This window comes from Cucurbita moschata, unplaced genomic scaffold (assembly GCF_002738365.1).
Source record: "Cucurbita moschata cultivar Rifu unplaced genomic scaffold, Cmos_1.0 Cmo_Scf00012, whole genome shotgun sequence".
In the NCBI taxonomy this organism is placed as follows: domain Eukaryota; kingdom Viridiplantae; phylum Streptophyta; class Magnoliopsida; order Cucurbitales; family Cucurbitaceae; genus Cucurbita; species Cucurbita moschata.
Window position 1 is genome coordinate 3,297,644 of NW_019268528.1, and position 26,313 is coordinate 3,323,956.

Below are 26,313 nucleotides of genomic sequence, written 5' to 3' on the forward strand. Positions count from 1 at the left end.
AAAGAAAACCCATCCAAATCACCTATCCCATTTTAAAATCTTCAAATTTTTTTAATATATATATATATATATATATATATATATTTATTTATTTATTTATTTGGTTTAGTTTATAATATTTACAAAATTGATCTATCATTGATCTGATTAGTTTATGGACATATCTACTATAACCCAAAAATATTAAGGAATAAAAGAAAATGATTAGTTTTAAAGTCGGTAAATTGAGGGATTTTAATAAGAATGATTAGTTTATTTTAATATTTTGACCGAAGTGAATGATCACGAGCTCAAGTATTCTCGAATATTTAAAAACTTTTTTCCTTATTCACCTTAAGGGCTAGTTTTTGACCTTTTAGTTCCAAACGATTTTCTACCAATAAGTTTATCTCTTAAACAAAATTTGGTAAAGTCATGTAATCAATCAACTCTATTCACCAAATGTGTAAGATAATTTGTACACTTAATCTTTTCAAGAGCAAATACAAAAGAACAAGAAAATTTGTGGGAGAATCCACCCATTTAGAAAAGCTGATCTGTGGAATTGCTGGAAAAGCTTCTACACTTGAAATCTCAAGCTCACTGTGCCCTTCAATGGCAGACATGCATCCATATTTCCCATCTTCATCTTTCCCCTCAACTCCCCAGCTATTTCACGACACACCTGATTCACGGTGTTCACAAAATCCCTCACTATCATAAAAAGCCCTAACAGATTTTCTCTATCCCCTGTTTCATAATACTCATTCGTCGTCTTCAATTCCTCCAACACTCTTCTTTGTTCTCTTCTTGCTATCTCAACTTCTTCCGTTGCGGATTTCACAAATTTTAACATCTTCCTCTTATATTCACTGCCTTCAATCGACAGAAGGTTTTGTATCTTTGAGATTTTGATTGATGGATTAGGGCAAGTTGGTTGGGTTTTATGTCCTAAAACTCGTAGTTTGCAAACAAAAACATATTCTGTTTTCAATAAAGTTATTAGTGTTGTTTATTCAGCAAGAATTGTTATTGAATAAAGTGAACTTTACGATTATTAATCTAAATCTAATAAACTAAGAACACTCTAACTATAATATGATTACTTGAACTATATGTAAAGATATAATAGTGGATCAAGTTCAAGTATATAGTTAAAATGATCTATAGTATGGAGATAAGGCTGAGTGCCTTATTTTGGGGACATTATGAATGCGGCCCACTTTTGTATATGACAGAAACAATGTGATCACTAAATTGTACATGTGGAGACATGTGAGTGGGGGTGTCCTATGCAATGAGTATTGCATAAGATCAGACCATGAAGAAAATCACTCTCACTTTATAATGTCGTTACTATTGAAACTGATTTTCTTTTCATTCGATGACCTAGGTAACTCGATTTTGATCCTAAGCTAACCATGAACTCCTGTTTATTCGAAATTATCCTTAGATTTGCATGGGTGAGAGTGGCTCTAGTTCGCCGACTCAATAGGCCTTCCATTTCAGGGGTAAGACTGGGTGAATGGCTGGGGACGTGGGGTGCAAGATGGAATTCACTCCTATCCACTTTTAAGGATAGAAGAGAGGTAGTTCCCTTAACCACTGATTCGGTTTACTGGTTGGACCACAAACCAATTGTTCATTAGAGGATCAATGAGATTTAAGGGTAAATTGACCACAAACCAAGTAACTCCAGGGGTAAAATGGTAAATTGACCTAGCTCTAGTTACGAACAACCTGTGAAGGATCGACTTACTAATCATGGTTATATCAATTGGACAGAAATATATCTATAGTGAGGGGAGTGCAACTATGAGGCTATAGTGGAGTGTCCTAGTAGTTAACGAATGTTGGTTAACAAAGTTAATGAGTTTAACCGGTTAATCTTGGAACGTTGGAGCCCATGATCTATAGGTCCATTAGGTCCCCCTGCTAGCTCATATCGGACTAAACCATAGAACGATGTGACGAGTGAGTTCGAAGTGTTCGAATTCAAATTAGGGAATATGTGCTACATATATACGATATATTTAACCGCATTTTTGTTTTATTTACAAATTAAACAAAAAGAGAGAATCTGAGATATTTAAATAAGATTTAAATATCTTAATCAAATATGTGTCGGAATTGATTGAGATTCACATTTGAATTAATATTAAATATTAATTAAATAGTTTAATTAATAATTTAATATTACTTTAATTTGAAATTAATTATTCAAATTAATTGTTGAATCAAAATGAAGAAAGTTTAAATGTTGACTTCATTTGGAAAAATCCATGTTTGAGTAGTAGAATTTTGAAGTGTCAAAATATGGTTTAACCAAAATGTTTGCCAAATAAACCTCACAAAATTTAGTGGAATTTTGAGTGTCAAAATTTGGTGAACTCAAACTTGCATGCTTGCCACATAATCTCAAACATTTGAGTGGAATTTTGAGTGTCAAAATTTGGTGATCTCAAATTTGCATGGACATGCAAATATGACTCTATAAATAGAGTGATCATGGTTCATGGAAGGTTTGGCATGGGAAAAACCTTGAGAAAAACGTCTCACAAACTCTCTCTTCATATATACTAAATTCCTCCCCAGTTTAGTCACTCACCGGATTCCACAATCCTGTTCTAAAGCCGGAGAATAGTGGAGAAGACACTAGTGGTTGTTCGAAACCGGTTTGTGAGGAAGAAGAAACTTGAGCGACAAAAGGTTAGTATTCAAACTCATTGAGTTTTAATGCTTTTGAACATGCAAGCCAATTTACTATAATTGATGTACTTAGAGTGCCTAAGATCCAAATTGCTTCCACATGTGTTATATTAACACCATCAAGTGAAGGTTTCGTAGTCGATTGTGGATGCTTTCTTGACGTTGGAGAGCTCTGAGATGAGTGATTGCATAGCTGATAATCCAAGTATTATGTATTCGTTTTCTATTTCCTTTTCTACTTTGAGATTCTTTGAATCTGTGTTTGAGAATCGTTTTTTCCTTTCGGATTTTATGACTTCTTTGACAATGAAATGAAGCAATGTGGTTTTTCTATCTGTGCTTTTTACATCTAAAAGTTTTAAGAGTAAACTGAGATTGAAAGCTTTTGCATTACCTCTCGTTGTTCCTGAATTCAATCGGTTTCCAACCTTGAGAGTTGCTTCTAAGAGTTTAGTAAATAACCCTTTTTCCTTTAGTTCTTCGCAACCCCTATTAAGTATTTGTGAAAAGTCCTTGAGTCGATTAAGCTCTGATTTGAAGCATGATTTGAAAAACATGGCGTTTAGACGATTGAAGGTTGTGGAAAAATCTTTGAGAAGATGGAAAATGAAAGATTCTGCATCGTCAAGCCTTAATGGATCGCCATCAAATTCGAGGATTTGGGATTGTTGTTCTTTGGTTGGAGTGATCTTGACGAGCTTCTCGAGTGTGTCTGAATCGAGGCCATGTCCCTCCGTGAGAGCATCGAGAAGTTCTTGCCGAGTTATGTTGAGGGATTTAAGGACTATTGCAATGTTTCTTGCCCTTTGAGAATCAAGAATTGGGATAAGCGCTCGTTCGCTCTTGTTGAGGCCACTTAGCTTTCTTGGCGGTTTCTTCTTCACATCTTCTTCTTGTTTCTAGGTTGCCTATTCTTCACGATGGTTACCCCATTAGACCTTCACCAAGGGAGTTACTTTGTTATGCAAAGCCTAGTGTCTCGAGCTAGAATTCTGCTCCTTTTTTCTCGTAAGATAGATCCTCTCGAAGAGGAAGCGTTTCGTGCCCAATCACATGGGTAGTGTCTGTACGCTGTATACTGATCACAATGATGATCTGGTGGCCAGGTACTAGAGGATGGAAGATCTATTGGGAGGAGGTGAACCACCTGAACTGGTGGCGCGTGAGCTTGAAGAAGAGGTGGTCGAATTGCATGCCATCAGCGTGGAGGAACCGAACACCTTCTCCGAAGCAGAAAAGAACCCATGCTGGCTGAAGGCAATGCAGGAAGAGATGACGTCCATCACTGGGAACAAGACGTGGAGTCTGGAGGACATGCCGCCGGGACACCGAGCCATAGGGTCAAAAGGAGAAGTTGTGAAGCACAAGGCCCGTCTGGTGGCGAAGGGCTACGTCTAGAAGCAAGGAGTGGACTTCGAAGAGGTATTTGTGTCAGTGGTAGGGTTGAAATCTGTCGCCTATTGCTGGGGATCGCGGCACATCCTTCCTGAGAGATCCACCACATGGACGTGAAGTCCGCTTTCTTCAACGGAGAGTTGAAGGAAACCGTCTACGTCCGACAACGATCTACCTTCCTAGACAACCACAACTTCGGCAAGATACTGCTCCTGCAGAAGGCACTCTATGGGCTTCAACAAGCACCACGAGCCTGGAATGCGAAGCTCGACAGTACTCTTCTGTCGCTAAATTTCAAGCGCTATGCCTCTGAGCATGACATGTACATGCAAGGCCACGACAAGCAGCAGTTGATCGTGGGAGTGTACGTCGACGACCTCATAATCAGTGGAGGCGATATGAAATTTCTTGGGAGATTCAAGAGGGAGATGTCAAAGAACTTCAAGATGAGTGATCTCGGTGTGCTTAGTTACTACCTCGACATCGAAGTGTAACAGTGTACTGCAGGCATCACCATCTGTCAAGGTGCGTACGCAAAGAAGCTGCTGGACACAGTTGGGCTAACAGACAGTAACCCTACAATTTCACCAATGGAGGCCCGTCTTTGAGGAAGGCCGACACTACGGCGACAATTGACTCCACCAATTACCGCAGCATTGTCGGGAGTCTGCGCTATCTGGTAAACACATGCCCTGACTTTGCTTATTCCGTTGGATACATGAGTAGGTTTATTTAAGCACCTAGGAAGGAGCATCTTGTGGCTGTCAAGCGCATCCTGCGCTATGTGGTCGGAACCAGAGGCTGGGGTGTGAGATAATACGCAGAGAGAGAAAATGGCCCTGACTTTGCTTATTCCGTTGGATACGTGAGTAGGTTTATGGAAGCGCCTAGGGAGGAGCATCTTGTAGCTGTCAAGCGCATCCTGCGCTATGTGGTCGGAACCAGAGGCTGGGGTGTGAGATACTACGCAGAGAGAGAAAATGAGAAGCTTGAGCTAGTCGGCTACAGTGATAGTGACATGGCTAGTGACTTTGATGATCGTAAGAGCACTAGCAGGAATTTATTTCCTCTCAGGTAGCGCAATCTGTTGACAATCAACTAAGCAAAAGGTAGTTGTTTTATCTTCTTACTATACAGAGTACATTGCTGCTTCGACGGCAGCAACACAGTGGTCTGGCTTGCGCGACTGATGAAAGAACTAATCAGAATAGAAGACGATCCACCAATGCTATACGTGGACAACAAAGTTACGATCTCCTTGATAAAAAATCTAGTTTTGCACGACCGGAGCAAGCACATAGAAATCAGATTCCACTACATCTGGGAATGTGCAGATCGGGGGCTCATCAAGATTGATTTCATTTGAACAGAAGAACAACTTGGAGACATCTTCACCAAATCTCTGGTGCGGGTGAAATTTGAAGAACTTCGCATGAAGATCGTAGTTCAAACAATAAAATAGATAAATGACAGGGCTTTAAGAGGAGATTGTTAGATAGATCCCTATTTTTTTTTAGTTAAAGTGATCCCTATTTTTTTTAGTTAAAGTGATCCCTATTTTTCAGTTAAAGCCTCACAATTAATTTGAGTGGAATGGACACGTCGGGTGAAAGGGCTTTAATCCAGTTGCCACTCATTTCAATTTTTAGCTTATTTAAATATGCCAAATAAATGAGAAACAAATCTTTCATATTTCACTTGTTGTTCCAGGTCTCGTGTGACATCTTCCCGTCGAGACTTCACATTGGCGACCGGTTTAGGAGGTAGATGACCATCATGACTGCCTCTCCCCATAAACTCCCAGGCATCCTTGTCGTCATCAGCAGTGATCCTGCTATCCTAAAAATGGTCTGATTTTGGCGCTCCACCACCCCATTCTGCTGGAGAGAGTAGGACGTTGTTAGTTGTTGCTGCATGCCGTCGTATTACTTACCGAAACTCATTGAGGTGAATTCTCTGCCTCGGTCCGTGCACAACACTCGCATCTTCTTCCGGCATTCGGCCTCTGCTAGCGCTTAATTGCACTTAATTGCCTCTGCCGCCTCACTTTTCGCTTGCTACAAGATCAGCCATATGAAGCCACTTTTGACATTGACCAGCAGAAGGAAAGGGTCTTTCCGCCAGGGGTCGCCGGCTTGATGGGCCCGCAGATATCGCCGTGCACAAGCTCCCATGGCTCACCGCCGCAGTAGGATGTCTGAGATTGAAAGGGGTTGCGCCTCTATTTGCCGATGAGACACCCATTGCACAGCCTTTCGATCTCGACACCATAACCGTCGTCGATCTTCATCGTCCCGTGAATCCCCGAGTAAACCAACCAGTTAAAATATTTTGTCCTACGCCGAGGTGGTCGCCATAGTCACCATTGGAGAAGATGTTTGAAATCGATTTTTGAAACAAGATCCGTCTCCCCCAACGTCAAACAACCACAAAACTTCATGGGAGAGAGGAGGAGAAGCAAACAGAGAGGAAAGAAAAGAAAAATGATGGAAAAAGACGACGGAAACGGTGCGGGTAAAAGAGAGAAAATTCATAAAAAAAATTGTGCAAGGACCTAATTCGAACCTGAGGTCCAGCATGTAAGCTCGCGGCCCAGCAGCTAAAGATCGGTCTAGCACGAGGACACCATACGACCTACGACTCGACTCCAGCCCATTTGTAAAATCCAAAGTCCAAGTTCCCTCGGCCCAGCCAAACGGTTCTGTTGCCCAGCCCGCGAACGGAAGACTAGCAGCCCACGCCTGCAGCCAATGACACGTGAGACAACCTGAACGCGCGACCCGAATTGGCCTCGAAATCTCAGATGAAGGATTATTGTGTCAGGGATGCCTATGTGTCCAACAATAAAAGAGTTAAGAAAATAGATATTAACGGAGGCACACAACTCGCCATTTGACATGCACCGAGGAGGTACTAAGATGTACCAAGAATTAGAACAACACTTCTGGTGGAGGAGCATGAAGAAAGACGTAGCCGAGCTTGTTAGTGTGAGCTTGTGACCCAAACAAATGAACAAATAGAGCACCTAAACCAAATCTTAAAGAACATACTACACGCTTGCGTATTTGATTTTATAGGAAGTTAGGATTTCAATCAACCCATTTGGGTCATGGGAAATGGTGCAGGTCCCCACTAGGTTGGGATGAAGTAAGTGAGAGAGAGCTAGTAGGACCCGAGATGGTTCGAGTCACCAATGAGGCTATCTAGAAAATTCGAGCGAGGATGCATACCAGCTCAAAGTATACCGAAAAGCTACATCGATGTAAGGCGTAAACTTAGAGTTCGAGATAGGGAATCTAGTATTCCTAAAGGTGGCACTCATGAAAGGTGTCTTAAGGTTTGGACGTAACGACAAGTTAAGTCCTAGATTTATTGGACCTATTAAGAGTGCACGATGTAGTTCACGTGTCAATGCTAAGTAAATACATGATGGACCCTATACACATAATAGGCTACGAGCCTCTCCAACTCAACAGAGATTGAGTTATGAGGAAAAACCAATAAGAATTTTAATCCAAGAAGTGAAAGCACTACACAACAGCGACATTGCGTTCGTTAAGGTGTTGTGGCGGAGCCACCACACTGAGAAGGCCACGTAGGAGCATGAGGACGAAATAAGAGAAAAATACTCCAAGTTAGTACAAGAGTTTGAGACTTTCGAGGACGAATTTTTTTTTAGGAGTATATAATGTAATGAATCGGAAAATTAAAAAAAAAACAAAAAGAAAAATCCAGTTGCTAGAAAAATCGTGAGTTTTCTGGCGACCGGCTTGTTTTCTGGATTCATCAAGGAACAACGCTCCACTTCCCTCTCCAAACGCCAACCTTCAACCAAACGATCCTTGTCCAACGCCCCAAAGCTCCCTAGAAACACATACAACAAAGAAACAGAAGAGAGAGAGAGAAACGGAGATCTTTCCCGAGAACATCGAAAACCTTCATTATGACCCCAATACAAGTAAACCAACCAGGAAAACCCTCACCGGGCTTAGCACGTCCACTCAGAGCAGATCTACGTCGTTGTGGTCGTCGTATTTACCATTAGAGAAGGCGTTTAAAATAAGATTTTTGAGAAACGAGCTCCGCCTCTCCCGACGTCCAACAACAACGAAACTTCGTGGGATAGAGAGGAAAGGGAAGAAAAAGGATGGAAAAAGACGTTGGAAACGTTGTGGGGAATAATAGAGAGAAAATCCATCGAAAAATCACACAAGGAGTCAGGCGAAGAAGAAAGGATTCGTCTGATCCGGGTTGGACCCAATTGAACCCAAGGCCCAGCACGTAAGCCCGCGACCTAAAATTGGTTGATCCAGCAACCAGAGACTAGTCAAGCCCGAAGTCTATCTCCAGCCCATTTGTAGAACCCGAAGCCAAAGTTTCCTCAACCCAGCCTATTTGCTCTACAGCCAAACGTGTCCGCAGCCCATCCTGGGAATAGAAGCCTAGCAGCCCACACCTGCAACCAACGATCCGTGAGCCAACCCAAACCTGCGAGTCTGACCAACCTCGACCCGATGCCACTTGCACTACGTGGCGCGTCTTGCTTCGGCCACGTGGCACCCAGCGGCGCAGACACACCCTCGGCTTCACTCTGCATAAAGGGCTCGCGACGATGCTCCGACGGCTCCTCCAGCAGCTCCTCTGGCGGCTCCTAAGCTTATCTAGCTCAACTTCCAATTTTTGATCCAATTATCACCGTTCTAACCCTCTCAAACCGGTTTTGGGCCCCGTTTAAGGTAATTGAGGTCATTTTAGAGCCGTATTTTACATTATTAGTTGGATTATAAAATAAAATGTGAAATACTAACAAAAGGTGACTAATGGTGCGATAGGAAGCGAGCCCCGACAACCTTTGGAGAAGATCTCGAGGAACGGGAACTTACGTCAATTAAATTAGGAAATACTTCGGCTAAGGCCAACCAAGTAAGTGACCTTACTACAGGATAGGCTAGAAATTGTATGAGTTATGATGATGTATGAGTTGTATAGTATGATGCAGTATCCTAGTATATGTTGATGTATGAGTATATGATGATGGATGAGTCTATGATGATGTATGAGTTATAATGATGTACGAGTTATGATGATGTATGATGTGTGTAATAGATATAGTTGATGTATGAGTTATGATGCTTGATGATGTGTGTAATATATATAGTTGATGTATGAGTTATGATGCTTGATGATGTGCGTAATATATATAGTTGATGTATGACGTTGTTGATATGCTATATGCATTTTATGGCAATATGATAAGTATGATGATTGCATGAGGTTTGTCTTAATATGTTGATGTTTTTCATTTTAAGCATAGTATATGATGATGAGTGTCATATTACATCATGTCGATAGACCAACATAGGACAGAACCCTAAGAGCATATTAATATAAATATCCAACGAGCATGTGTTACTTAATGTAACAACAAGATGAGATTAGAGGGTTGTGTCAAAAGAGATGATAAGATGAGCTTAGAGGAACCTCATGCATATTGTATGTTCATAAGCATAGAGATACTTCCCTTAAAGATGATGAATGCGAACGTACACAGTATGATGACCAAGGTGTTCATGGGGAGCATGACACTATGGGGTTCCGCTGACCTCCAGACATTGCTACAGATTAGCTTGACCAGAGGGTCCAAAGGGTGTGCGAGCGCCCTGGAGATTCACACTTGCACATGTGGGTCGTGTGCAGGGAAGTACTACACGTCCAAATTATCTGAGACTAGAGACCACTCCTAGATGAGGTAGAGATAGGTCCCAAAAGCATGATTGCATGTGTTTATATTAGCATGACCAGTACAGTAGGGTCACTTACTGAGTATTTTTCAAAATACTTAGGCCGTGTGCCATATCATTTTTTAGGTAAAGGCAAGGTGACCATGTACGGATGACAGCGGCATCACAAATAGAGACTGTGGCACGTGCATAAGGTAGTTGCATGTTTAAATTCCTAGTCTTAGGTTAGAATAGGACGTTTGCATTTTATTATTTAAATTATTTCATCTGTAATTGTTTTTTTTTTAATTTAAAATTCCAAAGTTATGTTTTGAAACGCGTAAGACCGACAGTGTTTTTAAGCAGTTTGATGTGTTATGAATGTTTTTAAATTTTCTGTTATTTATGATGAGCATCTAAGAGTTATATTCCACATTTAAGAGATGAGCATGAGATGTTAGTAGCGACTCTTGTTAGGATCGCTCAACAATGCATACACTCGATCAAGATGAACACAAAGAATAGGAGAGAGAAAATTCAATGAGAAATATTGGCTAAATATTTTATTGATGACTACAAGTATGTACAGCAAGAGACGATTTTAAAGATTTAGCCACCTACTAGATATAATCTACAAAATATATCTCTATCAAATTTTTATCAAATGTTTATCATATATATCTCTATTAGATCTTTACGAAATATCTACCAAATATATCTCTATAGGCATCAAGCTCCATATTGTAACAATCTCCCACTTGGAGACTCATCCAAGTCAACCAAAAATTTCATTCTCAATCTTGCACTAAGGTTTTGCACAACCTCAATGTTCCAACATCAACACAAAATGTTTGTTGGATTCCTTGCACCCTTATTTTCTCCAAACACATCACCATCTTCCACTAACCTCCAAGTGAAATGATATCGTCTTCTGTATTTTGTCTTTGAATGATAAATCGGGTTCCTCACCAACTGCATGACACTCTAACTATCTACTTGAGGAATCTTCTCATGCTGCTTCTTGCCTAATTCTTCTAGATAGTCTGTCATTGATATCATCTCCTTTCCAACTTCAACTATTGCCATGTACTCAGCCTCAATAGTATTGGGTTTTATGTCCTAAAACTCGTAGTTTGTAAACAAAAACATATTATATTTTCAATAAAATTATTATTGATGTTTATTCAGTAAAGATTGTTATTGAATAAAGTGAATTTTACGATTATTAATCTAAATCCAATAAACTAAGAACACTTTGACTATAGTATGATTACTTGAACTATATGTAAAGACATAAGAGTAGATCAAGTTCAAGTATATAGTCAAAATGATCTATAGTACAGGGATAAGGCTGAGTACCTTATCGTGGGGACACTATGGATGCGGCCCACTTTTGTATATGATATAAACAATGTGATCACTAAATTGTACATGCGGAGACATATGAGTGGGGCGTCCTATGGAATGAGTATTGCATACGATCGAACCATGAAGAAAATCACTCTCACTCTATAATGTCGTTTATTGATGAGACTGATTTCTTTTTCATTCGATGACCTAGGAAACTCGATCTTAATCCTGATCTAACCATGAACTCGTGTTTATTCGGAATTATCCTTAGATTTGCATGGGTGAGAGTGGCTTGAATTCGCCGACTCAATAGGCCTCCCATTTCAAGGGTAAGACCGGGTGAATGGCTGGGGACGTGGGGTGCAAGATGGAATTCACTCCTACCCACTTTTAGGGATAGAAGAGAGGTAGTTCCCTTAAGTACTGACTCCATATCTTGAACAAGGGGCCCCACCCTCTCATTGGCCTGAGAGGGATTCGGTTTACTGGTTGGACCACAAACCAATTGTTCATTAGAGAATCAGTGGGACATAAGGTCAAGAAGTAACTTCAGGGGTAAAATGGTAAATTGACTCAACTCTAGTTACGAACAACCTGTGAAGGATCGACTTACTAATCATGGTTATATCAAATATTAAGAAATATATCTATAGTGGAGTGAAGTGCAACTAGTAGGCTATAGTGGAGTGTCTTAGTAGTTAATGAATTTTGGTTAACAAGGTTAATGAGTTTAGCCGGTTAGTCTTGGATCATTGGATGATCTATAGGTCCATTAGGTCCCCCTACTAGCTCATATCGGACTAAACCATAGAACAGTGTGACGAGTGAGTTCGATGTGTTCGAATTCAAATTAGGGAATATGCGCTACATATATACGATATATTTAACCGACGCGTGTTTCCACTCAAAACTTGATGCGTGTCCATCTTCAGCTGAGACGTGTTTCTCCGATCGCCGACAGACATGTGGTCGTCAAAAAATTTCTTCTCCCCTCCTATCCGTCGAAAACAAAAAAATGGGCAAATTTCTTGAATCTTTATTTTTTTTTATCTTTCGATCTACAACTCGAATCAACACGATTCCTTTTGCAAAGTTGTAGATCGTAATACCATCTACGCTCTAGTATTTTTTTTTCCTCATCATGGAACGAGTTATGCACAATAAAAGTAGGTCTTTTAGCATTCTTACTGTTCTTGGGAGATCTCTCAAACCTTCGTTCTTCCGACCGAGTTTCTTCAGAAAATTAGTGGAAGACCTTTCTTAGATGAACATATCCAAGTATTAGGTCTCGATTCATAAAGGTTAGTTTCGGATCTGGAAAATATTCAAGAACTCACCTCGGTTCTGGACGAAGTTTCGCGGCGAATCCTCGGTTCTCCCAAATATTCTCCTACCCTTTCTTTTCCTATTTGGTGGCTACTTTAGGGTACCACTTGGACCCCTATAATAGATGAAGAGGAAAAAGACTCATTTGCCCCTCCGTTGACTTTGACCGATTTCCTTTTTTTTTTTCTTTTTTCTTTTTCTAGCGTTACAAAATCTCCCAACCTTAGAGATTTTCGTCCCCAAAAGTTGGCATCTCTTAGAAGATTTCGGGATAGGCTTTCTTCAAGTCTTCTTCTCATTTCAAGGTTGCCTCTTCTTCACGGTTGTTACCCCATGCGACCTTCACCAAGGGAATGATTTTGTTACACAACCGCCTGGTGTCTCGAGCCAGAATTCTGCTCAGTTTTTTCTCGTAAGATAGATCTTCCCGAAGAGGAATTGTTTTGTGCTCGATCACATGGGTAGGGTCTGCAGTGTAGTTTCACAACATGAACACGTGGAACACATTGTGTACATTAGCAAAGTACGGTGGTAGGACAATTCTGTAGGCCACAGCCCCAACTCGTTCTAGAATCTGGAGTGGGCTTATGAACCTTGAGCTCAATCTTCCCTTCTTTTCGAACCACAACACCCCCCCTCATAGGGGCTACTTTCAGGAAGACATGGTCACTCACCTCGAACTCAAGGTCCCTTCTACACAAATTTGCATAGCTCTTTTGATGGCTTTATTGGATGAGTATTTTCTGCTTGCACCGTTTCATTGGTGACCTAAACTAACTCTGGTCCCAATAGTTGTTGCGTGTCTACCTCTTCCCAAAATACTGGTGTTCGACACCTACGCCCATACAATGCCTCGAAAGGGGCCATCTGGATGGTCGTTTGTGATGGTCTTACTATAACACGTGCGGAAGCAATTTGGATCTTAGCCACTCTAAGTACATCAATTATAGTAAATTAGCTGGCATGTTCAAAAGCATTAAAACTCAATGAGTTTGAGTACTAACCTTTTGTAGTTTAAACTCCTTTTTCCTCATGCACCAATTTCGAACCACCACTAATGTCTTCTCTACTATTCTCCGGGTTTAGAACGGGATGGTGGAATCCAGTGAATGACTAAACTTGATAGGAATTTAATATATGTAAAGAGAGAGTTTTGAGAGATTTTCTCAAAGTTTTCCAAGAAGACTTTCCATGTACTTTGATCACTCTATTTATAGAATGATATTTGCATGTTCATGCAAAGTTGAGATTACCAAATTTTGATACTCAAAATTTCACTCAAATTTGTGGGATTATGTGTCAAGTATGCAAGTTTGAGTTAACCAAATTTTGACACTCAAAATTCATCTCAAATGTGTGGGATTATGTGGCAAACATGAAAGTTTGGTTAAACTATATATTGACACTCAATATCCACTAACTCAAAAATGGATTTTTCCATTAAGTGGAGTCAACATTGATTTTAATTCAACAATTAATTTAAATAATTAATTTCAAATCAAAATAATATTAAATGATTAATTAAAAAATTTAATCAATATTTAACATTAAATCAAATGCCAATCCTAATCAATCCCGACACATATTGATTATGAATCCTATTCATAATTAAAATATTTAAATCTTATTTAAATATCTCAAATTCTCTCATTTTGTTTAATTCGTAATTAAATCAAAATGCGGTTAAATATATCATATATATTTAGCGCATATTTTCTAACTTGAGTTCGAACACTTCAAACTCACTCGTCACACTGTTCTAAGGTTTAGTCCGATATGAGCTAGTAAGGGGACCTAATGGACCTACAAATCATGGGGTCCAACGATCCGAGATTAAACGGCTAAACTCACTAATCTTTTAACCAACATTCTTTAACTACTAGGCACTATAGCCTAGTAGTTGCACTTCCCCCACTATAGATATATTTCTGTTCATTTGATATAACCATGATTAGTAAGTCGATCCTTCACAGATTGTTCATAACTAGAGCTGGGTCAATTTACCGTTTTTACCCCTAAAGTTACTTCTTGTTCCTGAAGTCCCACTGATCCTCTAATGAACAATTGGTTTGATGTCCAACCACCAAAAGACCTGGAGTCAGTACTTAAGCGAACAACCTCTCTACTATCCCTAAAAGCGGGTAGGAGTGAATTCTATCTTGCACCCTATGTCCCCAGCTATTAACCTAGTCTTACCCTTGAAATGGGAGGTTATTGAGTCGACAAACTTGGGCCACTCTCACCCATGCAAATCTAAGGATAATTCTGAATAAACAGGAGTTCATAGTTAGCTCAGGATTAAGGTCGAGTTACCTAGATCATCGAGTGAAAAAATCAATCTCAATAGCGAACGACATTATAAAGTGAGAGTGATTTTCTTCATGGTTCGATCTTATGCAATACTCATTGTATAGGACGCTCCCACTCACATGTCTCCACATGTACAATTTAGTGATCACATTGTTTATATCATATACAAAAGTAGGCCGCATCCATAGTGTCCCCCGGATGAGGTACTCAGCCTTATCCCTGTACTATAGATCATTTTGACTATATACTTGAACTTGATTCACTCTTATGTCGCTACATATAATTCAAGTAATCATACTATAGCCAGAGTATTCTTAGTTTATTGAATTTAGATTAATGATCGTAAAGTTCACCTTATTCAATAACGATCTTTACTGAATAAACATCAATAATAACTTTATTGAAAATAAAATATTGTTTTTGTTTACAAACTATGAGTTTTAGGACATAAAACCGAACAGATTGGTAATTGTTATTGTAAGCCAAATCTCTCAAAGGCAGATGTTCGTCTCAGCACCCAGAGAAATCTATGACACAGGCTCGCAAAATATCTTCTAACATCTGATTCAGCCTTTTGGTGTTTGAGGGTGGAACGCTGTACTGAATCTCAACTGGGTTCCTAGTGCTTTTTGGAGACTTTTACAAAACTAAGAGGTGAATCTGGTGTCCCAGTCTGAGACTATGGACACTGGTATTTTGTGTGGGCGTACTATCTCCCTGATATATAACTGAGCCCTCCGATCCACTGGATATTGTTGAGAAATAAACTTAAATGTAGGACAGAAAAAAGAAAAAAAAAAAAAGGTAATTATGAATTTTTCTTTGGTTTTAAATTCGGTCAAAAAGACCATTATTAAATTTGAGAGAGAAATGGCTTGTGGGAGAGAGAAAAGTGATGGGGAAGTTATAGCTAAACTTAGCCTTAGTAAAAACTATAAAAAAAGACTTTACCTAGTAAAATGCGGAGAGAAAATGAGAAGCACATCAAACTTGTTTGAGTTAGTGTGTAATACAAAAAAACCTTTTGATAACTTCTTTGTCTCTTTGTCTCTCCTCTTTCGACACCTCCTTTCAAGTTTCGTGAGAGTTATCTAAACGAGTTAGATTCAGAGTAAGCGTTTCTTTCTCTCAAGTTGGTATCGGAGCGGCTTTATTTTTTTACAAATTGGTATTAGAGCAATTTATTTTTCTACAAATTGGTATCAGAGCCGATGGCAAACATGATGGGACAAATGTCGCTACCACGATTGACGAAGACGAACTACGAGAATTGGAGCATCCAAATGAAAGCTCTTCTCGGTTCGCAAGACGCATGGGAGGTGGTCAAAGACGGTTTCGAAGAATCGATTGATACCACAGGTTATATGGTGGCGCAGAACAAGACGCTAAAGGAATTACGGTCAAAGGATAAAGCAGCATTATACATGCTGTTCCGAGCTGTTGACGAGTCGGGCTTTGAGAAGATTGCAAGGGCAACTACTTCAAAAGAAGCATGGGACACTCTAGAAAAGGTATTCAAAGGAACCGATCGAGTCAAGCAGGTGCGTCTCCAGACTCTGTGTGGTGAGTTGGAGAGCATGAAGATGAAATTGCGGTATCGGAGATGATAGAATCGAAGAAGGATGAACAGCCGAATAACAGAGAGCCTGAGCTCGAAGAGAGAGATCTCCAATGGCGGGAAAGAGAATTTGAGGAAGAAAGAAGAAAGAAAATGGAATAGAGTTGAATTTGAGGAAGAAAGAAGAAAGAAAATGGAATGGAGATTGAACATGAGAAATAGATGGTTCAAATGCAAGCTGCAATCCCTTCAAATTCCCTTGAAAATCCCAAAACAATGACGAAGAAGAAGCCCATACGACCAGCGAACGAGCCAATGAAACTACCAGATCATGAGAAGGAGAATAGAGATTCAGAGCAACAACTCAAAACTGTCATGGATAAATCCGTGGAGAAGTCTCAGTTGCAGACGTTGAAATCACTGAACGAGCATTTTTTGAAGGAGACACACGAGAAAAGAAAGAAGTTTGGAGGTCTAGTTCAGGCTAAAGAGGGTTTGGAGCTCAACTTGAAGAAGAATGTCGACGAGAAGAAACAAAGCTAAATGGATGAAGTGGGAGATAGGATTTGTAGGTTAGTTGAGAGTGAGAGATTGAAGAATGTAGAGAGTGGGAGATTGAAAGATGAGAATAATGGACTTGTGTTGAAAGTTAAGAAAGAAAGGGAGAAATGGATGAAGGTGTGTTGTGAGAGGGATGAAGTCAAGTCTAATTCTGATGGATTGTTTGAGGAAATAGGAAATTTGAGAAACAAAATGATTGAAATGGAGAATGAGAAAAGAGTTTTGGAAGAGACAGAATTTGAAGGTGAAATGCTTGGAATCTATTGAAAGAGAAGAAATTTGGTAAGAGGTTATTGGATGAATTTGGTAGGGTTATTGAAGATTTGGTGGCCCACTCAGATTCGAAAAGGAAGGAGAAAGATGTAGAGATGTTAGCTCAACAGAGAGATTCAGTTAATGTGAATCTGAATCTGAATCGAGTCCAACAGGAGGCAGTGAGTTTACGAAGGGAATTGCTTAAACTGAACGAAGCCATGAGGCAAAAATGAAATTGAGATAATCACTCGTGATAAAGCTGAAATGGAGGAAGCAAAAATGAAGGTAGAAAATGTCGTTGTGGACTTACGAAGGGAATTGATTAAACTGAACGAAGTCATGAAGTCTGAGTCAAGCGTAGCTGAGAACGGGAAAAATGAAGAGGTGGTGTCACAAATGGGATGTTCTTGAGAAGATCCAAATGAAGTCTCATTAGGGAAGGACAATCGTATTTTTTCGCTCAAGGAAAAGAAGAAAAAATTGAAGAAACCACGACTGAGATCGAGAAAACGAAAACGGCGCAGGAGTAATCATTGAGTAGGAGCATTTAAGTTTATAGGGAGTTTTGTTGAGAAATAGACTTAAATGTAGGAGAGAGAAAAGAGAGGTAATTATGAATTTTTCTTAGGTTTTAAATTGGGTCCAAAAGACCCTTACAAAATTTGAGAGAAAAATGGCTTATGGGAGAGAGAAAAGTGATGGGCAGTTATGGCTAAACTTGGCCTTAGTAAAAACTATAAAAAGGGATTTACCTATCGTTGTAAAATCAAGATAGAAAAGGAGCAGCACAACAAACTTGTCTGAGTTAGTGTGTAATACAAGAAACCTTTTGAGAACTTCTTCGTCTCATTGTCTCTCCCCTTTCGACACCCACTTTAAAGTTTCATGAGAGTTATCTAAACGAGTTAGATTCAGAACGAGCGTTTCTTTCTCTCAAGTTGGTATCGGAGCGGCTTTATTTTTCTACAAATTGGTATCAGAGTAATTTATTTTTTTATAGATATGTGGACTTGCTAGGAATGAAGTGATCTGTCTTGCTTAGTCGATCTACAACCACCCAGATTACGTTATATCCCTGCTTAGTCTTGGGCAACCCTGAGATGAAGTCCATACAAACGGCTTCCCATTTCCATTGAGGAACATTCAAGGGCTATTACAATCCTACTGGATGTTGTCTCGGGACCTTTACCTACTAGTAGGTTAAATATCAACTTACGAAATCTGCTATCACGAAATCAACTTACATCTTTTCAGATCTTGATACATCTTAGTACTTCTAGGTGAAACGTATAAGATGTATCATGGGCTTCAGTCATAATATCCTTTATGATTCTCTCGTCTCGGGGAACGCACAGGCGATCTTGCCACCGCAGGCCCCCATCTAAAGAGATAGAATACCCAGTTGGTCTCTTCGCTTCTTTCTGACTCCACACTTTGTTGAGGTGTTCATCAGACCTCTAGGCATCAATGACTTGTTTTCTTAGGGTGAGTTGCATGGTCATCTGTGCTACTTGAGCGGAGCCACCTTTAACCACAACATCTATCCCAGCGATCTTTATTTTATCTTGTAATTTCTCTTGCTTGGTGATCATTGCAAAAGTATGAATGATCTTCTTGCTCAATGTATCAGCTACAACATTGGCTTTGCCTGGATGGTACAGGATCTCTATATCATAATCCTTTATCAATTCCAATTATCGTCTTTGTCTCATATTGAGCTCCTTCTACGTGAACAAGTACTTGAGACTCTTGTGATCGGTGAAGACTTGAACTTTGTCCCTGTTGGATTTTATGTCCTAAAACTCATAGTTTGTAAACAAAGATATATTCTATTTTCAATAAAGTTATTATTGATGTTTATTCAGTAAAAATTGTTATTGAATAAAGTGAACTTTACGATCATTAATCTAAATCCAATAAACTAAGAACACTCTGGCTATAGTATGATTACTTGAACTATATGTAAAGACATAAGAGGGGATCAAGTTCAAGTATATAGTCAAAATGATCTATAGTATAAGGATAAGGCTAAGTACCTTATTCTGGGGACACTATGGATGCAGCCCACTTTTGTATATGATATAAACAATATGATCACTAAATTGTACATGTGGAGACATGTGAGTGGGGGCGTCCTATGCAATGAGTATTGCATAAGATCGGACCATGAAGAAAACCACTCTCACTTTATAATGTCGTTTACTGTTGAGACTGATTTTCTTTTCATTCGATAACCTAGGTAACTCGGTTTTAATCCTGAGCTAACCATGAACTCCTGTTTATTCGGAATTATCCTTAGATTTGCATGGGTGAGAGTGACTCTAATTCGTCGACTCAACAGGCCTCCCATTTCAGGGGTAAGACTGGGTGAATGGCTGGAGACGTGGGGTGCAAGACGGAATTCACTCCTACCCACTTTTAGGGATAGAAGAAAGGTAGTTCCCTTAAGCATTGACTCCAGGTCTTGAACAAGGGGCCCCACCCTCTCATTGCCCTGAGAGGGATTCGGTTTACTGGTTGGACCACAAACCAATTGTTCATTAGAGGATCAGTGAGACATAAGGAACAAGAAGTAACTTATTCAAATATGTAATATAACGATAACCAATGTGACGTTCGAGTAAATGTAATATAACGATAACCAATGTGACGTTCGAGTAAATGAGATATACATGAATAAATCAAGATTCCTTTCCATTGCCATCCTTCCAACTTTTTGCACCTTTGGGTCATTAGTATCCTCAATCGCTAGTCCAAATCATCCAAGCACCAGTTCCACACAATTCATTATAATACATTTGATTATAATATCTCTAGCATATTTCTTATTTGAAAGATTACTAAACGGTTAGACATTTAACTCTAAAATATTTAATATTTATATTGATTAAACGATATATAATATTATTAGCAATTCATTAGCATGATTGCATGTGTTTGCATGTGTTTAGGTCATTGGTATCCCTTATAGAATAGAGATAGGTCCCAAGAGCATGATTGTATATGTTTGCATTAGCATGGCCTCTATAGTGGGGTCAGTTAGTGAGTATTTCGACTGGAGGCCACCCCCTAGAAAATAGAGATAGGTCCCAAGAGCATGATTGCATGTGTTTGCATTAGCATGACTCCTACTTATAGTGTGGTCACTTACTGAGTATTTCAACTGGAGGCCACTCCTAGAGAATAGAGATAGGTCACAAGAGCATGATTACTTGTGTTTGCAAAGCATGACCCCTATAGTGGAGTCACTTACTGAGTATTTCGACTGGAGGTCACTCCTAGAGAAAAGATATATGTCCCAAGAGCATGATTGCATGTGTTTGCATTAGTATGTCCCCTTATAGTGGGGTCACTTACTAAGCATTCTTCGAAACACTGAGGCCGTATGACATATCACTTTTCAGGTAAAGGTAAGGCGCCCGTGTATGGATGACTGCGACATCGCAAATAGAGACTATAGCACATGCATATGGTAGTTACATGTTTAAATTTCTAGTCTTATGTTAGAATAGGCCGTTTGCATTTCATTTTTTAAATTATTTCATTTATAATTATTATTGTTTTAATTTTCAATTTCAGGGTTATGTTTTGAAAAACTTAAGATGAACAATGTTTTCTAGAAGTTTAAAGTGTTCCGAATGTTTTCATATTTTATGTTATTTACAATGAGCATTTAAGAGCTATATTTCCGCATTAAGAGACGAGCATGAGACGTTAGTAGCTCTGAGTACGTAGAAATTTTGGGATAGTTACATTTTAGATAGAAACTATTAATATATTTTTTTTCCAAATACACTCCTAATTTTGAAAAGGGTTTCAAAACTTTAACATTAAAAAAATATCCATGAATTTTAAAAAATATGGTTAGTAGCCTTAAATTTTTTAGAAAAAACTTCAAAAATAATCTTACCATCAATACCATACTAATTAACTTTCAAAAGTAACATTAAAATAGGAGATAATAGTGTTGATGGATGGTTTTCGTCCATGAGTTAAAAACTTTTTTTTTTTTATTTCTTTTATTATTATTATTATTATTATTTTTTGAGATAGCTTCTTAATTTCTATTATTATTATTATTATTTTGAAATAGCTTCTATTCAAATTCTTTAGCTTACACAATGGTTACATTGTTTTAGTCAAACAACTTATTGCATGTGTATTACTAGTAGCACAAACATTTGGTAAATTTCACCCTAAAATTAATTATATCTAATATTGACCACATTTCTTATTTGAGAGATTAATAAAATATTATACATTTAATAATTATATTGATATTAGTAATTCATCTCAGCTGTTAGGGTTTGTCTTGTCAAAATTCATCTCTCTATCTTTGAAAAACAAAAGAATAAAAACTAAAACATGGTACCAATGACATTTTTTTACTCTTTGTTTGGTTATTATCAACCTAATTTAATTTAAATTTAGTTAACTGTAACTTATTCAACTATTAATATGTAATTTATTATGAAAGCTAAAAAAGACATGCATGTACTACTAGTAATATACTAGTCTCCTTTGTTTGATTAAACAATCCAATCATTATTCAAACTAAGGAATTTGATTTGAAACTCTCTTAATAGAGGAATGACCAATAAGTCTTTGTTATAAGATTCGGCTATATCAATTTGAACAACGACCTGAACTTTTTTACTTACTTTAAGGTCGTGACTGTATACGTATGATGAACATTGAATGCAGAAATACTTCATTTAAACTTTCATAAAACGTCATCTTCATCTTAAAACACAATCAAGGACTTACGTGTTTTGAAAACACCTTTAAAATGACTACCCTATGCATGTGCCATGGTCGATCTCGAGTTGTGATGTCATCGTTAGCCGTACAGGAATGCTTTGCCTTAACCTAAAATAGAAGTAGCACGTGACTTGAGTATTTAAAGAAATACTCAATAAGTGACCCCACTATTGGGGTTAAATGCAAGAACATGTGAATGCATTGATGGGACCTATCATAATAGTTTATTTTCCTACGGTACTCCCCTAACAGGCATCTTGGATGTATACCATTATCACGACCCGATTTTTTAGGCTTCGAAAAATCGAATCGTGACTAAAAGGACAAAATAAAAAATAAATAAAATTAAAAAGAAGATAAAATAGGAGATGAAAATTTGATAAAATTTAAAACAAGAAAAAAAGGAGTCAACCACACCAAAATTAAAATCAAATATTTCAAACGGGAAATACAATTATGAAGAAAAATACAAAAGACTCTAAAAAACCGACAAGGGACTGACGCTCCATAACGACACCCCTCTGTGACAGTGCAGCTATCTGACACCTCCCCACCTCGACCGGTACTTGAAAAAAAGAAGGGGAAACGAGGTGAGTATAAAAATATACTCAGTAAGCAACCTACTTGTAAGCTCTTAATCGCATCCAAGTTTAAGAGAGAACCACCAACTATACTCTAGACCCTAGAGTCTCAATACTCTCAGTACACAGATCGGGGTGGAAGGACTTAACCTTTGAAGCGGTATTTCAACATTTGAGGATGAGGTGCTCCCTCATAACTACATGTACCCCTCGTACAACCCAGCTAGAACTAGTCATTGCATGGTCAACGTCCTTCCACAAGAAGGACCCATCATGTAGGCGACCTTGACCCACTCGCGTGATCAACATCTTACCATAAGATGGATCCCCATGCAGAATAGTCGATCTACCACCGAGTAACACTTCCCTAACAGGCGTCTCGCCAAGCTCAACAGTACCACACCGGAGTAGGAAGGAAAGAGTAACACCTCCCTAATTGGCGTCTCGTCCAGCTCAGCGGTACAACACCGAAGTAGGAAGGGAAGAGTAACATCTCCCTAACTGGCGTCTCGCCTAGTTCAACGGTACCACACCGGAGTAGGAAGGGGAGGGTAACATCTCCCTAACTGGTGTCTCGCCTAGCTCAACAGTACCACACTAGAGTAGGAAGGGAAGCGGGGAATACTCAAACACTAAACCAGATACTGTCGGCTAAGAAGTCATCTCTCTACACCTCGAGGTCCTAATGTGGTTCTCTATATTTCACGGGTAGTTAAAACTATTGAGTTAGAGGTTCTAGCTTCCAGATTCACTCAATCAAGACTTCCAAGTCCATAACAATCCAAGGTTAAAGGGTCTCTCCTTCTAAGCGTCGCTCACGACACCATGGACTGTAACATTCGGAGGGTCCCCAAACTAAACCCAACTCAATCCCTACAAGAGTTCATCATAGGCGTAGCACACCACTACAACTTATCAATCATATCATAAGTTCACAAAATCATTCAACAGGAGTTTATGTATGATTAACAATGCATTCAATCATACAAGCTCAACGGGGCAGTAACATCCATCGACACCCGGAGCGCAGATACACAAATTATTCAACAGAAGTTCATGTATATTTAATAATGCATACAATCATACAAGCTCAACGGAGCGGTAACATCCATCAATACTCAGAGTGCAGATACACAAATTATTCAACAGGAGTTTATGTATGATTAACAATGCATACAATCGTACAAGCTCAGCGGGACAGTAACATCCATCAACACCCGGAGCACAGATACACGAACTCTCCCGTCCGACAACTTAGTATGAACAGATAAAAGTAGTAGTAAAATAGACCAGCAAGCATACCAACATCGAGTACGAAATCTCATCAAGGCAGCAAGTCCAATAGATATATTTTTAATTCCCTAAGTACAGAGGATCATTAGATCTAGCCACCCAGGGATAATTTGCTCTAGCATGCATGCAAAACCAAGCGCACCCTACAAGTATTACTTCCTAAATCCGTGTGGTTACTTACAAGTATGTCGCGTGCTTTCCCGAGCTTGATTACAGTACAAGTATGTCGCGTGCTTTTTCGAGCTTGATTACAGTTGTAACGGAGTCCAAAATTACAAATTATCTATTAAGACACCTAGTTCACAGTAAAATAGGATTAGCACTGGAATCGGGATGAAAAACGGGTGAAAACAGGACACTCACGCGCTTACAGGGGACTCCCACGCGCCTGCACAATTCCCCACGCGTGGGCTCCACGCGCAGGGCGCACGCGCAGGCAGAGGCACGTTCGAACCCCAATAGACGTAGACTTACCCCTCAAATTTTCTAGGTGTGACGTGTTGTACAGGGACTGGCGGTAGCTTTCGGGTTGGATCGCGGGTCGTCAAGTTGCTTCACCGAGCACGGGTCGGGTTTTTGGGTCAACCGTCGATGCGTGTCAGCAGAGGCGCCAGATGCGTCTCTCCACTAGTTGCTCGACCCTTGCGAGAAAAATTTAGTTTCTTACCGAAGTAGGACAGTTTCTCGATTTTATTTTTCGACGCGATTTTTGGAGTGTTTCCTCTAAAAACGTGCAAGACCCCTCACCCAAAGTGTTAGCAACTAGATTATTAAGGTCTAAATCATCTAAAACTCCCGAATCTATGGTGAAATCTTGAAACAAGAGAGGTCGCAGACTTACCTCGCGTTCTTGCCCGTTTCTTGCCGGAAACGAACAATCCAACGCTCATACCACTCCTCTTGATACTCTGATTAACTCTAGTAGGAGACCTAAGATTGAGGGTGCTTCAATTTGGGTTTGGGCGTTTCTCCCTCCTCCTTCTTCTTCCTCTTCTTAAAAACCCTAACTCTTCCTTTCTCTTTCTCTTTCTTTTTCTCTTCTATTTTCTTTTTCTTTTCTTTTCTTTTCCTCTCCTTCCTTTCCATTTTTTTTATTTTTATTTTATTTATCTATTACTAACCTCCATTTCAGGTTCTTGACGAGGAAGATGGCAAAATGACCAAATTACCACTCTGTGGTTGACTTTGATCATTTTCCTAATTTTCGATTATTTTTATTTTATATTTTTCTTGAGTTTCTGAGATATTTTTAAGTATTTCTCTCTTCTTTCTCATCTCAAAATTCAGGCTCTAAGATTCTTAATAAAATCTCGAAAATTTAACTTATAAGAAAAAACTTAGGTTTTAAGTTTCTCGTCGGGTTCGGGTGTTTCAACCATTACTCTACACACGACCAACACATGTGAGTGTGGACCCACCAGTTGGTTTGCACACTACTGGCCCCTTTTATGTTGAGGTAGCATGCTATAGTAGCTCTTTGTGCCAGGCACCCGTTAGAAGTAATAGCAGTCATGACAACATTATGTAAAACATAATAGTTTCTGCCTAGTAGTGTACGCGTTCGTACAATCGTGAAGAAATAGGGGAATCCACCAATGCATGAGCACACATTAATGCATGAGGTCCCAATGTTTTTCCATTTTCATTATCTTTTAATACAACCCCGCTTACGTTTCATACATATCATATTGTCTTTCATCGTTTTACATGTCAATCATATTAGATCATTCAAGTTACATAAATATGTCATATCATAACATTCAATGCTTCCATGCATATCCTATCGTATTTCATACCAGGTATTTTTCTTGAAAGTTGTAGAGTTTTATTCTATCTCCCATGAAGGTATTTTCTTGATATTTCTAATCAATTATAAGCAAAGTTATTAACACCAAAATTGGCTAAAATCAACTTTCTTACCATTCTTGGAGGCTTCTCGGATATCCTACTTCTCATGCTATTCGGTTCTAGATTCCTTCATGCAAAATGTGTGAAATTACTCCAAGATCGACATACTAAAGTTATAGAGACCAATGCCTTAGAATAGTCAGATTCTACGGGATCAAATCTATGGGACTTAAGGAATGATCGAAGGGAATAAAAAAAGAAAAAAAAAGAGAAGGAAAAATAAGTAAATAAAAAAGACGTAGAAGAACCCAGATTCCAAATGAATGAAAACGTGACTGAATTGGTCCCGGTCACTCTTCGGGACGGAATGGAAGAGGGGAGGAGATTCTCAAACGAGGAAAAGGATCGGCTTATTCGATCTAATCGTACCACGTAATCCTTTAAAAGGTGTTTTGAGTGAGTTATTTCAGCTCCACGCTTTCGTTCCCTCGAATCAAAATTCAATCAAGTAAAGCCGGCTGAGTGGGATGTATTTCCACAGTGCTCGTTTTTCCAATTATGAAGCATGGCGTGTCAAAACCAATCATGAATGATTGGCCAAATCGTTGATGCAAATAATATCCAAATACCAAATTTTCCCCCTGCTCAAGTATTTTGAGAAGAACCG

The 26,313-nt window shown here is 39.1% G+C and overlaps 1 long non-coding RNA gene and 1 pseudogene across 1 annotated transcript; one reads left to right on the top strand and one right to left on the bottom strand.

Moving 5' to 3' along the window:
• Nucleotides 1-559: 559 nt before the first annotated feature.
• Nucleotides 560-3,971, bottom strand: LOC111450830 (annotated as a pseudogene).
• Nucleotides 3,972-6,183: 2,212 nt separating this feature from the next.
• Nucleotides 6,184-26,042, top strand: LOC111450755. The gene is made up of 3 exons (XR_002711872.1): nucleotides 6,184-6,194; nucleotides 15,580-15,593; nucleotides 25,906-26,042. It is a non-coding gene; the product is annotated as an uncharacterized LOC111450755 (long non-coding RNA).
• Nucleotides 26,043-26,313: the final 271 nt, after the last annotated feature.